The sequence below is a fragment of the Ambystoma mexicanum genome, chromosome 11, assembly GCF_040938575.1.
Source record: "Ambystoma mexicanum isolate Mex_15411 chromosome 11, UKY_AmexF1_1, whole genome shotgun sequence".
NCBI lineage: Eukaryota > Metazoa > Chordata > Amphibia > Caudata > Ambystomatidae > Ambystoma > Ambystoma mexicanum.
In genome coordinates this window covers 109085106-109100721 of record NC_090934.1, presented here as the reverse complement: position 1 = coordinate 109100721, position 15616 = coordinate 109085106, and the positions used below count along the sequence as shown (strand labels likewise).

At 45.2% G+C, this 15616-nt stretch overlaps 1 protein-coding gene across 2 annotated transcripts in view; it reads left to right on the top strand.

The window, feature by feature from the left end:
- The window catches only part of GRIK3 (glutamate ionotropic receptor kainate type subunit 3), a 1124179-nt gene that overhangs the window by 502551 nt on the left and 606012 nt on the right, over positions 1–15616 (top strand). The gene's annotated exons all lie outside the window — the stretch shown is intronic.

The window sequence follows — 15616 nt, the reverse complement described above, 5'->3', positions numbered from 1 at the left end:
AGGCCCATTAAGGGCATCCTGAAAACCTCTGCCCAGTTAGGTCAGTGGAGGGGGTACCCATCAAATCCTGGCAGCAAGGAGGAATCTGAAGACTCCTCTGAACTGCGCAGGACACAGGAGACCAGGTCCCCACATTCTGCCAGCCATTCCCAGGCTCGCAGAATCCGGGAAAACCTGGAAGAACAGACGGGAACCTCTGGGAGCAGTGCCTCTGAGTCTGACGAAGAATGGACAAGGGTTACCCGAACCAAAAAGGCCAATAAGGCAAAAAGGGCCTTGCTTAAGGACCCCTTAAAGCAGATTAAGGCGATCAGGAGCGTCATCACGCCTTACCATAAGAACGCTAAGTATTCTGTTTGGGAGCACTTAGAGTTGTTTGAACAAATGATGGAGACTTTCCATTTGAAGGACAGCCAAAGCTGCATTCAATATGTAAAGTGGACCTTCTCCCCGGAATACTCCAGTTTCTTTGCGGGGCTGGAGGACCAAAATCATTTAAGATGGTCCACCTATAAGGCGGCCATCCTGAAACATTTTTCTGTTCACAGAAACCCTCAAGAGGCTCGCAAGGCAGCCTACAATTTGCAATGTGGGGAGGATCAGGCCCCACAAGAATTTGTGCAGGAGTTAAAGCGGGCTTTTGCACAGACCACAAGAAGGGTGCGCACGGATAGCCGTGAATTCATCAACACGTTTTTCCATGCCTTGCCCAAATATATCATGACCCAGCTCGTGAGGGATTTTCACGAGAAAAGATCTTTAGACTGGGTCATTGAACAGGCTACCCGCATTTATGAGGTGCAGAAGCCCATAGAAAATAAAAGCAACGCCCAGAAAAACCCCAAAGCCAACAGCACCCCTGCTGCTGCCAAGGTGGCAGAGGTAAAGGTCACCCCCGTTTTGGATTTGGAGATGGGGGGGCCTAAAAACCTACCTGCACCGAATAATGCTAGGCCCAGAAGGTCCTCGGGCCAGTCACAGACAGGGAGCCAGGGAGGCAGCCCCACAAATGGGGTCCCTCGCTCTCCTGACTATGTAAGTCCTCGCTACAAAGGTAACAGACCCATCCTGGGTTATGTGTGGACTCCTCCAGCCCAAGGGGGGGGATCCAGCCAAGCACCTAACCCAGGGAACTTCCCTCCAAACTTCCCACAGGAGGGCAGAAATTTACCAAACCCTGGGCAGAACTTTTACCCCAGATATCCACCCGACTTCCAACCCCAAAATCATCCATCCTTCTTTCCTCAATTCCCTGAGCCCAGACCACTGAATCCGGGAGAGGGGAGGCCAAGGGTGGAGGGGTACCAAAATCTTCCCAACCAGGGGTACTACCAGAGGAGGGACAGCTACCCTTCCCGGGATCAGCCCAGGGGAGAAAACAGGGCCCCGTATCAGCCTGAGCGGGTTTCCCAGTTAGAGCGCCAGGTTCAAAACATGGCGCGGGATATGGGTCATATACTGAGGGCGCAGCAGAACCCTCAGATCAGCATGCCGGCGCAGAACGCACCCAACTCTGGACCTGGTGCTCCAGAACAATGACGGGGGCAGCACCCCGATAAATCACCGGTTCCCAGGGAGGGGGCACAAAGGGAAGGGGGGTGTAAAGCCTTGGAGGAAGCTTCCTTCCTCACTTGTAAACAGCCCCTGGAAACCCAGGAACCGGAAACAAAATCTCTTGCCCCTGAAAGTCTGCCCCCTAAGGAGCAGAGGGGGGGTAGGAGAAACAAAAGACCCAAACAGACTCAGTTTGAGGAGGAGGTACAGATCTTCCAATTTGAGGGAGAGGGATCCTCAGAGGATCCTGGGAAAAGGATCTTCTCCTTCAGAGAGGGGGGAACTCCTCCCAAAGAAAAATGGGTCCCTAGGGATGCAAATCAAGACTGGGGAGATGTGGAGACTGAGCTACCGCCGCCCACCATCTCATCCCAGAACCAACAGCAAGAAAATCCCCTGGTTCAAACCCATCCTGGGGACTGCCTCCAAAAAGGGAGGGGCGGCCCAGAAACGGAGCCAGGGAAACCCACAATGGCTCTGATCTCCAGTTGCAAAATTTTTCTTTCAGATTCCCAAGGCTCTCCACGAGATTCTGCCCAAATCTCTTCGCTAGCGATGTCCAAAACCAGAAAATTAGCCCACCAGTTGTCCAAAAATGTACATTATCTGTGCCCCCTTGAGGAGAAGGAGGGAAGATATTATGCCCCGGTACAAGTACAGGGGCAGGGTACAATCTCAGCGCTGGTGGACACTGGATCTCAAGCTACCCTTCTGTCCAGAAGGGCCTTTGACGAACTGAATGCAGGAAGGGGAGAGAATTACCAAATTCCTCTCACCTCCCTTCCTGGACAACTGCAGAACTTCGACGGGAAAGAAATTCCCGTTGAGGGGACTGCAGACTTGGACATTAAGATCGGGCGACATAAGTTGAAACACCCGGTCATAGTTGTGACCCCAGAGGGCACCCCTTGTTTACTAGGGAATGACCTCCTGAGAAGGTTGTCACCCCTAATAGACTGCGTCAACAAGGTCCTCTGGACTCAGACTAGCCGACCAATAAAATTAAAACAGAGTGTCAACCATGTTAGTTTAAACGGCACATGCCACATGGTTGAACAAAAATCTGACCAAGTAGAATTTCACTTCCAGAACAACCAAATTCCAGACGTGACAGTAATAGCAGTAGGACAACAGACTGGTGATGGGGGGTCCTCTCTATTTCTGAAAATCAACCTTCCTTCCAGTCTAAAGTGGTATTCCACGCTGGAAGGAAACACTCTGAAATTCTATACTAATCCACAATCCGAAACTCCCACTCCTATAGTCCAGAAAGATGTGAAATCAGCTCAGAGCCTGGCTGATCTTCAGCAAATTGGAGAGCAGTTGTTCATCCCTGTTCAGTTAAATGATGGGAAGGACTCTGTTCTCGCTCGAGTGTGTGTGAACAACGGTAAGAGCTTCATCAGCGAAGCCATGTTTTGCCAACTCCCAAAAGATCCAGCCATTCCCACCTTCAAACTGATAGACAAATGGGAAATGGACCTGGAAGCACCTGACTCCAAACATCTCCTGCCAAGCAGGTGTATGCTCAAAATCTCCATTGGCAACAAGAGCATAGTCCACAATTGTTGGGTCGTGCGAGACGTCCCTGCCGCCTTTTACTTAGGCAGTGACATTCTCAATCGCTTTGCCATTAGTTTGGACCTAATAAACTTCAAAGCTTGGTCCCGATTAGCGGATAATCCCATGGGCTTTGTTGATCCAGAAAAAGCATTTAGGTCAGCTCAATTGCTACCTTATGCAGTTGAAATTCAGGTTAAAGAGGAAGTCACCATCCCAGAAAGGACCCGACAATTCTCCCTGGAAGTGAAAGTTAAAAGGGGACAAGAGTTGAAAAACCCTGATGCTTACATACATCTAAATGCTTCTCTCCAACAGCAAGGGTTGGGGGTAAACCCAACTCCATTAGTCAACATAGAACATGACACCATTCTAATAGAGGTGGATAACAGCGACTTAAAGAGTATTACTCTAGCCGCAGGCACCATTATTGGAATGGCGGTTGATGACCGACATTTCTCCATGGATCTTGTAAATGAACTGTTAGGACCAATCCCCAAGGACTGTTTTGACAGTGACAGTGATGACAATACAACACCAGACAGGATTTTTACCCGGCATGGGGGGAACTTCCTGGTGTACACTTCCTGCCCCTATGGTAAGGAAGATGTGACGTGTGACTTCAGGAGGGATGAGGTGATTTTCCAAGTCCATGAGGGCTGCCTTTCCCACCTGAAGCCTCCGGTCCAAATCAGCACTCTGACCAGGGACTTCTCCACCCAGCTGGAGGAGGCCGCTGAGATAGCCAAACCAGAAGTCGTTCCAGGCTTCAGGCAGATGGTGGAAGAGAGAGTCAACCTAGCTGATGCCTGTGTGACTCTGGAACAAAAGCAAAAGTTGAAACAAGTTTTCTTGGATTTCCAAGATCTCTTTGCGGTAGACTCATATGACTGTGGTCGCACCGACATCCACACCACAACAATCCCCACGGACCCTGGCATGACTCCAGTGTTTGTGAAGCAATATCGCTTGCCTCTCGCATCAATGGAGTCCCTTACTGAAATAATTAAGAACCTTGAGTCCCGGGGAATAATCCGTCCAGTCCACAGCACCTTCAATAATCCGGTGCTGGGAATATTGAAGCCAAACGGCCAGTGGAGACTCTGCGCCGACCTCAGGGAGCTCAACAAACGGGTCCATACTTCCCGGTGGCCTCTTCCCTACATTGACCAAGGGCTGGCCCAGATCCAGGGGTCACAGGTATTCACTGCAATAGACCTGACCAACGGATACTGGACTGTGCCTGTCAGTAGGGAGGACCAATACAAGCTGGCTTTTACCTTTGGGGGCCAGCAGTACACATGGACCCGGACTCCCTTCGGATACCTCAACTCCGGCAATGAATTCAACATTTTCCTACATAAGGCCATGCCCGACTTGGGTGCAAGGGGTAACCTGGCTTATGTAGATGATGTCCTCATTAAAAGTTCATCTGTGGAGGAACACATAGCGGAGATCCGTTATGTTCTGACACAGTTGAGGGCCGCCGGAGCAAAACTTTCCTTTCAGAAAGCACAGTGGTGTCGAACCCGTGTTAATTTCTTGGGGCATGAGATTACTCCTCAGGGTCTCTGTCCCCAGGAAAAGAAAGTGGAAGCACTTCAGAAACTGAAGGACCCCACAACTCTGCGAGAATTAAGGAGCCTCCTCGGACTGACTAATTACAGCAGAAAGTTCATTGAGGGCTACGCAGAGATCACCAGACCCCTGATTCATCTCCTGAAGGGGGGGGTCAAGTGGGAATGGGGTCCAGAACAAGCCGAGGCAGTAAGACAACTCAAAAGAAGCCTCTCACAAGCGCCTTGCCTAGCTTACCCTGTCAGAAACAAGGAGTTCTTCCTGGAGACGGGGTTCTCTAATACGTGCTTGACGGCAGTATTATATCAAAAGCATGACAAGGTCAATAAAGTAATCTCCTATGCGAGCAAAACTTTATCCTCTGTGGAGGAAAAATTCAACGATTGTGAGAAGGCACTCCTGGCAACGGTGTGGGCATTGAAGAATTACCGCCCGTTTATCCAGGGGGAACACATCATAGTGGAGACTCCACACCAGCCTCTGCAATATCTCCAAAGTGACAGAATCCGGGCCGGAAATGTGAGTAATTCCCGAATTACTTCCTGGATTCTGTCAATGCAAGGCTTTCCTGTGGAGGTCAGATATGGCCAAAACAAGAAGAGTCCCCTCGCGCAAGGTCTGGCTGACTTGCATGATTGTGCCAGAGAAAACTGTCTCGAGGACGAAAGTCTAAAAATAAAGGACAACATGGAGGCATACCTTAATTCCCCCCACAAAGTCTTTGAAGAAGACAAATGTGAGGGAATGCCCACTGTGTATGTGGATGGATGCTCTTACCATGTTGACAACAACGGGGAGAAAGAACTGGTGGCCGGCGTAGGGAATGCATGGGTGAATGAGTCCCCAGAACCCTCCGCTGGATACAAAATTGGTCCCCGAAGTAGTCAGGTGGCAGAATTGATGGCTGTGCATCAGGCCATCCTCACTGCTGTCCAGCATCAACTCCACGAACTGGTCATAATCACAGATTCGGATTATGTACGGAACGGGTTCGTGGAGCACCTGGTTAATTGGAAAACCAGAGGCATGTTATGTGCTAACAACAAACCCTTGAAACATGGGAAGTTGATCCAAAACATTGATGATCTGGTCGCCTCGAATGAGATGACCATCTATTGGAAAAAGATCAAGGGTCATTCCAAAGTAGAGGGACCAGACAAAACTGGAAATGACTTAGCTGATCAGCTGGCCAAAACCGGGGCCATCCAAGGGGATCTAATTGAGATTGAGTCCCTGTTGGGGGAAATCCAGGTCACTGCCATCACTAGGTCCCAGACAAATGCTCACAATGACCTTTCAATTGCACAATGGAGTAAGGAGACCCCTGATGCTGATTTGATTACTGCTCAGAAGGGGGATCCAATAATTGGTAGATTTTACCAGCACCTTGAGGACCCTGAGAACTTTCCCCTGACGGATACCGATTACATTGGGAAAGAGGACCTGAGAGTGTTGATGAAATGTCCAAAAATGTTCCGGATCCAAGACGGTTTGTTGGTAAGGAAATCCAAAGCTGGCCATGATCAATGGGTGGTTCCTACCTCATTCCGAAGCCTGATGTTAAGTCACGCCCATGATGCGGCCACTGCCGGTCATAGGGGGTTTCACACAACATTGGAAATCTTAAGAGAGGTTGCATACTGGCCACACATGGGGCAGGACCTCAACCAATATTTGAAGGGGTGTCTTGTGTGTGCACAATTTCAGCCATCATCCCTTACGCACCGCGCGCCTCTCCAAAAGAGGGGAATGACCCTGCCATGGTCAGATTTACAAATCGACTTTGTAGGCCCTGTGATTCGCTCGGCTAGGGGGAATAAGTACATGTTGACCGTGACATGCTTGTTTACCAAGTGGGTGGAATGTCTCCCAGCCAAAAATTGCAAGGCAGAAACTGCTGCTGCCTTGATGATTAACCACATCTTTTCCCGTTTTGGTCTACCTCAAAGGATTGAGTCAGACAGAGGTAGCCACTTCACCAGTGAAGTAATGACAAAGATGTGGGAGATACTGGGGGTCAAGAGAAAGCTGCATATTGCTTACAGACCAGCTTCTTCTGGGGCAGTAGAGAGATATAACCGGACAATTGTGAGCATATTAAAGAAGTTTGTGGCAGATTCTGGGCCAAGTTGGGATATCCGATTACCTCTGGTCCTAATGGCCATCAGATCTACCCCTTCATCTGCACCCAAAATGTCACCATTTGAGTTGATGACTGGGCGCAAGATGGTGCTTCCTCAGCATTTGCTCTACAGGACCCAAGAGCAGACACTGATAAATGCCTCCACTACTCATGAGTATGTAGAGAATTTAAGGAAACACCTCCAACATGCTTTTGCTTATGCTCAGCGGAATCTAGAAAGATCGGCTGATAGCATGAAGACCCATTATGACCTGAAAACTTCCAGGAAGGAATATCAGGTGGGAGACCGGGTCTATCTATACAACTTCCAAAGGAACCAGGCCAAGCAGCGCACATTTTTGCCTACATGGAAGGGACCCTTTGAGATCGTCGATAAGATCTCCCCTGTGGCCTACAAGATCCGCATCCCCAAAGGCGGTTCGGCAGAGGGGGAAGACAAGTGGGTCCACATAAACCAGTTGAAATGTTGCCATCCCAGGCACACTCTGCAACAACTGGAGGAATCCTCTGGAATCCTAGCGGGTACTGTATCAGACTAATTCAGTTCCAATCATAAAACATACCACATCTAGTCTCTAAAATATTGTGATTTACATGAAACTGTCTCTTAGTTATACTGTTGTTTTTCAAAATAAGAATGTAATGTTTCGTGATGATGCAATGCATATGCTGCCCCACTATCTCAACAGTGGTGGAAAAAAATCGTCTATGAGTAGGTATTGCCGCTCTTCCTTTGTCGTCCTAGGAGAAAGGAAACCGGAGACGGGCCAAGAAGGACGATCCGGAGACCGGGAACGAAGACACAATGGGCCCAGTGGACCGCCCAATACACCCATCAGGACCGGCGAGGAGAACCGATCGATCAGTACTGGATGGAGAAGAAGATGCTGAACTGTGCCATCTACAGAAGAGGAAGAAGATTGTGCGGACAGACCGGTGCATGGGTCAAAAACCCTTGTGCACGCGACTCCCCATCGTCTCAAAATCAAGGGACAATCGCGTGGGGGGGACCTGTTGGGTGTCCTGACCCACGTTTAAGCTATCCTGCTACAACATTTGGTGCTGTGGGCTTAGGAAACTCAAGATGGCGGAAAACCCACATGTGCGCTGAAATCCAGGAAAGCTGCGCAGTTTGTGCGCTCACCAAAATGGTTGCCTCACTTGCCACCCACCGGTGCGAGAATGAAAGGCCGGGTTGCCATGAGGGAAATGGGTTGCCAAAGGAAAAACAGGAGCGCCGGTTAGCTTCAAAGCGCTTTAAAACCACCATTGGACTACCCGCACAGTAGTTTGAAACCATTGGGAATGGCAATGCTGATTGCCAAATGCAACCTAGAAGTGTGGGGAATTCATTTCTTAAATCCCAAAAATGGGTGCAGTACCAGTACTCACCACTATTCAAAAGCCGGCGTTTTAAAACCACTCTGTGTGTTTCTGAAGGCAAGCCAAAATGCCTATTTCTAACAGTGCAACATGTGCAAAATATTCACTGAACACCAGCAGAAATTTGGCAGAATGGAGTTTTGTGTGCCTACAAAATCTGAGAAATGAAGAGCACAAAACAATGTATAACAAGACTGGCTGAGCTGTGGATTGCAGCAGTTTAAGTTGCACTGGATTTAAAACCACCAAAATCGAAAATGTTTAGATTAAATGAGTGACCTATGTTTGGTGTCACATGCCTTTGTAATTGTTTAAATGTCATAGTTTTAAACTTAGAATCAGCATTCTAGCTGCATATGTAAAAATGTTTAGTTTATTTGAAGGCAGAAAAATGGGGAACAGAAATGAAAGTTAGCTGAAAGTCTGGCTTAAGGAACTTGATTTTGCCTAGCAACTAACCCCCATCAGGAGTGAAACTGGAGCCACAACTGTGTTCCCAGGCCAATGTTCCTTTTGCTGCCCACACTAAGGATATGCCAGCTATCTGATAATTGAATTTCCTGTGCTCTGCCAGAGAGTGAACAAAGCCCTCCTCACTTAGGCAAAGGTTTTTATTACAGACGTCGTAAAAAGTGGCTTCCTCCTGGAAAAGCTGGGAGGAGCACTGCCTGTGAGAAGCAAGCTGGCTTGGCAGAAACTGGAAAGACTGGTTTCTGTACCATGTGACCTGAAAAGACACACCCCTGCAGCAAGGATATGGTTTTATAAAAAGGCGGATAACTCATAGTGCGGACATGTGAAAATTTTATAAATGATACCATAATTCTTGTGATTTTTCTGCCCACAGTTTGAGACGTGGTAGGAATTGGGGGTATGTTCAGGGGGGTTTTAGCGGAAAAGTGGATATTACTCTAAATGTGTGCATGTTAAAAATCTGAAACTTCATCAGTTAATGTCCCTACCCCCTGCACACATGTATGTAAAGTTGGGTCCATGTCAGAAATTGAAAAAGCAGTTAAAAAGTCAATTATGTGCACTCTTTGAATGCGAGCTCCGAGAATGAGCAGATTTGGACATAGACATGGCTAAATTCAGCCACACCATGTATATGTAATTTCAAACAACTGTGTAACTCTGAAGTATGTATTTTTATCATATATAGATTTGGGTGCACAGATGATAAGGGAGGTGGTTTCAAGAGATCATAAAATGACATCATGATGACACTTCATTTCAGTTCGCCAATCAAGGAGACGAATGAAAGCTGACCTATGGCGAGCGAGAGGGGCAAGTCTAGTGATGTAACACACACGCCCATTCTCAAGAAACAGATAAAAAGCAGAGAGTCAGGACACATAGGGACATTCAATTTCATCTGCCGCTGAAAGCCCTGCTGGACCATACAACATCCAGAGATCCAGACTTCAAATTCATCAATCTATCCAGTACTAAGAGACCAGAGCAGAGAGCAGAGACCAGAGGGAAAGCAGTGCTGTGCCTAGCAGAGACCAGACCAGGCGCTGTGAGCAGAACCCGGAAAGATCTGACCAGACCAGACCAGAATCCAGTTTAAAACCCTGACCAGATCCGTGACGGGGCCCATTTAATTCAAGAGTATAGTGTGAGTACCCAGCAGAACTGTGTAGAACCAATCTCTTAGTTTAAATTCATATAATTCAACCTATTTAATCTAAGTAGAACTGCCTCCTAGCTGTCACCTGTCATTCTAGCCGCAAAAAGTAAAATTTGTCATTTTGAAAAAGTGTGCGTTTAAAATTTACAAAACCAAAAACGACCTTCACTAAATTGCTCATATCTCCGCAACCGTTTGAGCTAGAGACTTGCAATAACTTTTATTTGGAAGCTGAGATCCCAGGCTTTCTTAGGACCCCAAAACGGTAGAGATAGTCCTCGCGGTTCCTCTGTAATAGCGCTCGGCGCATCCGCGAATTTTGCCGCGATTTGCAATTTCTTCACATGTAAAAAAAAACTGCTGCTGACTGATTTCATTTGCAAGAAATTCGTTTAACCTGCTAATCATTCCTGCATCATTGCTAGTGTGAGCCTGGACTAATATTAACTAGATACCACTCATCCTGAACCTCCAAAAGTGAATTAAAAGCGTTTCCAGCATATTTCTCATTCATTGCCAGCACATATCCAAGCATTTGGGCCTGTGTTTTCAAAACTCTTACCTGTGTTTTCAAACTTCTGTCTAAGCTTGGGGGGGATTGAACTGATTACATTGATTGCATTTCTGAGAACTGTGTGCTTCCTTCCATTCCTTGCATTGCATAAAAAGGGGGGAGGGATTGCCAGAGAAAAGTGATTACATTGTCTATTGAAATCATATTGAGTATTTTCTGTATTGCAATTTTATTCAACATTACATCCATTTGAACTACATAAAGCATTCTTTACCACCTTTTTCTGTTGTACCTATTTACCAGTGTGCTATCTTATCCATTTCATGCCAACTCATTAAGTGATTATAAGAAGTGTGCTAGTGCCAGATTCTCCGTTGCTAATCTTTATCAGATCAGATTAAGTGTAATACTCAATTATTAATTTATTATAAAGTACGATATCTATATTTTAATTTATCAAATAAACTTTTTAAACTTGCAAAACAGAACTACTTCTTGGCTCAGTGGGGTCAGGGGGATTCCAAGAGAGGGGTGTCATACAAGGGTAGTCATCCAGAACGCATGAACTGGACCTAAAGATATATCAATAAGGGTTTTCATTCAGTATTATAGACTAGGCGTTAACTTGGCGGTAGTGCTGAATTGAATCCTCTTACACTACACAGCACGTTTTATTTAAGCTTATGAAACCTAAAGCTTTACACACATCTATATGAAATAAAGCTGGGAAGATATATGGTCAAGTGGTTGAACCGCAGACTGGGCTCAAATCCCCGTTTCCCCACTCACCATTTATTTATTTTGGCTTTTGTAAAGCGCACCAAACCCAGCGTTGTCTAGGCGCTTGTTGCATAAGGTTAACGGTTACATTGGTTACATGTTGCCTTAAAGGTACAGTGGTTACATGTTACATTTGGTTGATGGATAAGATAGTTACATGTTGTCTTAAAGGTACAGTGGTTACATGTTACATTTGATTGATGGATAAGATAGTTACATGTTGTCTTAAAGGTACAGTGGTTACATGTTACATTTGGTTGATGGATAAGATAGTTACATGTTGTCTTAAAGGTACAGTGGTTACATGTTACATTTGGTTGATGGATAAGATAGTTACATGTTGTCTTAAAGGTACAGTGGTTACATGTTACATTTGGTTGATGGATAAGATAGTTACATGTTGTCTTAAAGGTACAGTGGTTACATGTTACATTTGGTTGTTTTGTTAAACAGTTACAGTAGTTACATGTAGTCTGAGGTTGCATTCGTTGTAGTTTACATTAGGTTACCACTTATGAATGCTAAGATATAATAGAATGGTTACATCAGAAGGCTATTTGCTTTGGCTGAAGACCCACGTTTTGAGGACTTTGAGGAGGGAGCAGAGAGAGGGATCTGATCTCAGTACTAATGGTGTGGAGTTCCATTGTTTGGCCGTGATCATTGGGAAGCTGCAGCCTCCTGCTTTTTGGAAACTGTAGCGTGGGACGTCAAGACGGAATGAGTAAGCGGGCCGGGTAGGTCTATTGGACTGCACGTTGGAGATTTGATTAGCTAGATAGTTTGGGGCACTATTTGATAGACATTTATGTGTTGGGGAAAGCTTTTTAAATGCGATACGTTCCTAGACCGGGAGCCAGTGGATCTTATGTCTAGCTGTTGAGATGTGATCTTTTTTGGGAATGTTGACTGCCACTCTTACAGCATTGTTCTGAATAATTTGAAGTTTGTTAATGTTCCGAGAATTGGAGCCTGCGAAGAGGGAGTTGCAGGCTGGGCAAAGTGAGTGATGCTGGGCAAAGCATTAAAGCTCACTGTGTCTCATCTGCAGACATTGTGAGTCGCTGGAATTGATTCAGTCTGCAGCGTTTGCTATTAAAAAAACCTCTTTCATGGTTTACTGGATTATCCTGTTTCCTCATATATCATCACAGGCACAATCATGCATTGAAAACCACACACATATTTGTCTCTTGGCTTATTTGTTGCTACTTATTGTGTAACCCTTGAATATTAAAGCATGAGGAAAATCTTTGCAGTGCTATTTTTTGTGGCATCTCTTCTGATGGAAATACATGGATAAATTAGGACGTTCTCATGTCTTTTGTCACACAGTTCAGTGTCGTGTATGTTTAATGGTTCTCTTTGGCTTTAGTGATTTTGTGTGTGTGCTTTGTATGTGGAGGGTAGCTCAGTACCAACGTGCTCACCTTGGAAACAAGACGACACAAAGCAACTAGGAGACATATTCCTGAAACAGCGCCTAGATGCCCCCCGGGCTCTGTTAGTGCTTTAAAAATGCAAAATAAATAAATAAATGTGTTAAGCAAAAGTATATTCTGGGCGAAAAGGAGGCCATGAAATATGCCAAAGAAAACAGCCCACTGCATGTTGATTCTAATGCACCCCCACGTCTGGAGGGTCCTGTAAAACATTTTTGGAAAGTTGCCCCTCTACCACTGCTTGTATCACTGAGTTCCTCACAATCCTGCTCCCACTCCTCACTACGAAAGACACAGTCACAAAAACCAAACTCGGTCTGATCTCGCAATGCAGAAAGACAAATTAGGCATAGAAACAGATGTTGCTCATGAAGGGAAGAACAAGAGACACTACTGCTGGACCCACCGGTGGACTGGCCCATAGGGAACTCTGGAGATTTCCCAGTAGGCCTCTACACTACACCCTGGGTCTCTCGTGTGTGGTAACCTATTTTATTTCCAAATGTTCTCATAGGAAAAGGGTTGGCCTCGCTGAAAATGTGTAATATGGGGCCACTTCCAAAATTCTTTCCTGGCTCTCTTTTGGTTCCCAGTCAAACCGTGGCTGGACCAACACGAAAGAGAATTGAGAAAGGAAAAAGCGGGCTGTCACAGCTTGCACATCCTTATCATGGCTCTCCCAATGAGGCAAAAGTGCTTTATCCATCTCCTTGGAGATCCAGACAACACAAGATGACCCAGACCTAATGCATGATCCGACTGCTTACAGTGAAAAATAGAATGTTACAGTGACGGAGACGGAGAACATTGCCTTCCTGGAGAACCCACTAAAGGCCATACAGAGGGCCAAGAAGTATTTTGCAAAAGTAGAGAACGTTAGAATACTTCCTCCAGAAAACAAAACATTGATTATCCTGTAGATGAAAACAATACCTCAGGTATGACTCCAACTTTTTACAAAATCATTAATGTTGTGCTTTACCTCTGGTACAACCTAAAAGTATTTAAAAAATAGTTATTTTTGTGTAATATTTTATAGATGCTGACATAGAAAAACAGACAGGTGGGGAGACTCGCGTTTTGCAGTGGATGTTTTTGAGAGCATACATAATATTTTGGTGAAGTGACATTTCTGTTCATTTATCATTTTTTAGATTATGGTCCCTGAAGATGGTCAAAGGACCGACATGCATTGCACATGAACATTTGCCTGTGTTTTGGCATTAAATAATCTTTTTTTTTTTTTTTTTTAAATAAGAATTTGTGGGAGTTGACATTTATTACTTGGAAGCAGCATTGAAGATTGATCTTTTTAACAGAAAAAGTCACTAAAAAACTAAGCCATTTAAGCTGTTGTTAAAAATGTTGTCTGCAATCCACACAAGAGGTCCTTCCATTCCTTGGGTTAGTGTTCCTAAGGGTGGTTTGTACATTGTTTTTTCTCTCCCACAGAGCCGGTGGGACTCTTTGGCACCAGGACCACATACCATGGAAAGAAAGTTGATTTAATTTCTAAATTAACACAAATAAAATAGTAGTTTACTCAAATTGTGGTGCCCGCTCAACATGAATATAACATCAATTGGATCACGTGCAAATGATGAAAAAGTGTTGACCAAATTCTCTAGAGGGGAATCCAGGCCAAAAAGGGTTCATTCAACCCACCAACACCTGGGTCTACATAAAAGGAGCACACGTCTTCTGGTAAGAAAAGTTACTCTCTGTATTGAGAAAACATCTTATAAGCAGGACCCCGCGAGGAATGTATGGGGTTAAACTTCCATGATGTTGCATACCCTCTTGGGTACCTCACATGAACCACTGAATTTCACAACAGGCTTTGGTGGGTCCAAGCATCCAGAAGTAGCTGTTGAAGTTGCATCTCTTGCAGGAAGGCTCAGGGGACTCTGCCAATCTCCAGATGCTTCTTTGCAGTTATGTTTCGCTGTCAGCGATGGCAAGTCATCAGATAAGTCAAGTTAAAGGGCTAACATCTGAGCATCCGATGAGCAAGCTCAAACACGTGCATTGTGTTGTGCTCAAAAGGAGTTGTTGCCCTTTACTTGAGATTGAAGCAGATATTGCAATATTTTCTATCTGAAAACTATGAGCCCAAAGATAAAAAGAGGTCCTATAGAGCAACCAGATTTTTTTAATTCTGATGTGAAGACTCTCCAAAAAAACATGTCTGAGTCAACATGCTAGCATGGCTTCATGCCTGGATGATGGACCACAAAATTACATGTCAACACAGTGGATGTGCTGTGGACCTTGTTTTGACAAGCAAGGGCAAATTTGCAGTCTTCTGTTTAGGCACAGACAAGGCCTCGGCTCTGGTCTCTTGGCAATTGAAGTGACAACTACTATGGATAAATGGAGTTGGCCAGGACTTCATCACCTTAATCGAAGCACTGGATGTATAGCCCACCACACGGTATGTGTTAATGGAGAATTATGAACACCATTAAGATTTCAACAACACCAGACCAAGGACTAATTCCAATAGACACAGGCACCGACCGCACATGCCTCACAGTACTGCACTACTGTTAAAATATGCCGATCCAAATGCTGGCCTCCAACACTCCGTACAGCGCTCTGCTGCTCTCGAGCTGGTTCTCCTCTTTAAACAATAAAATATATATATATTTTTTTAAACAACACATCTTCATCTTCCTATAAGCTAATATCCTGTATGTGGTGCAAATGTATCATCTCACATGACTTTATATGTTTTGGATGCAAAGTGGCCAGGGGAGGACTTTTTCTGAAGAAAAGTGAGTCTTTTGGAAGGCTAGTTAATGATTAATTTCTTGAGGGGCTATGGGTGCTAGACTGGACCTAAGTTGAACATATGTAAAATATCCAGCAGCTGGGGCTGATATCTGGATTCAAGTGCATTGAAGTGTAAAGGCCCTTACTGCCATAAAGGTCCTAGGGGAATCTAAAATTCTAGATACACCAAGTTGTGTCATCTTATGTAAGATAAACCAAGCATGTATTCTAAAATTGTACAGTGGCTAATGTTT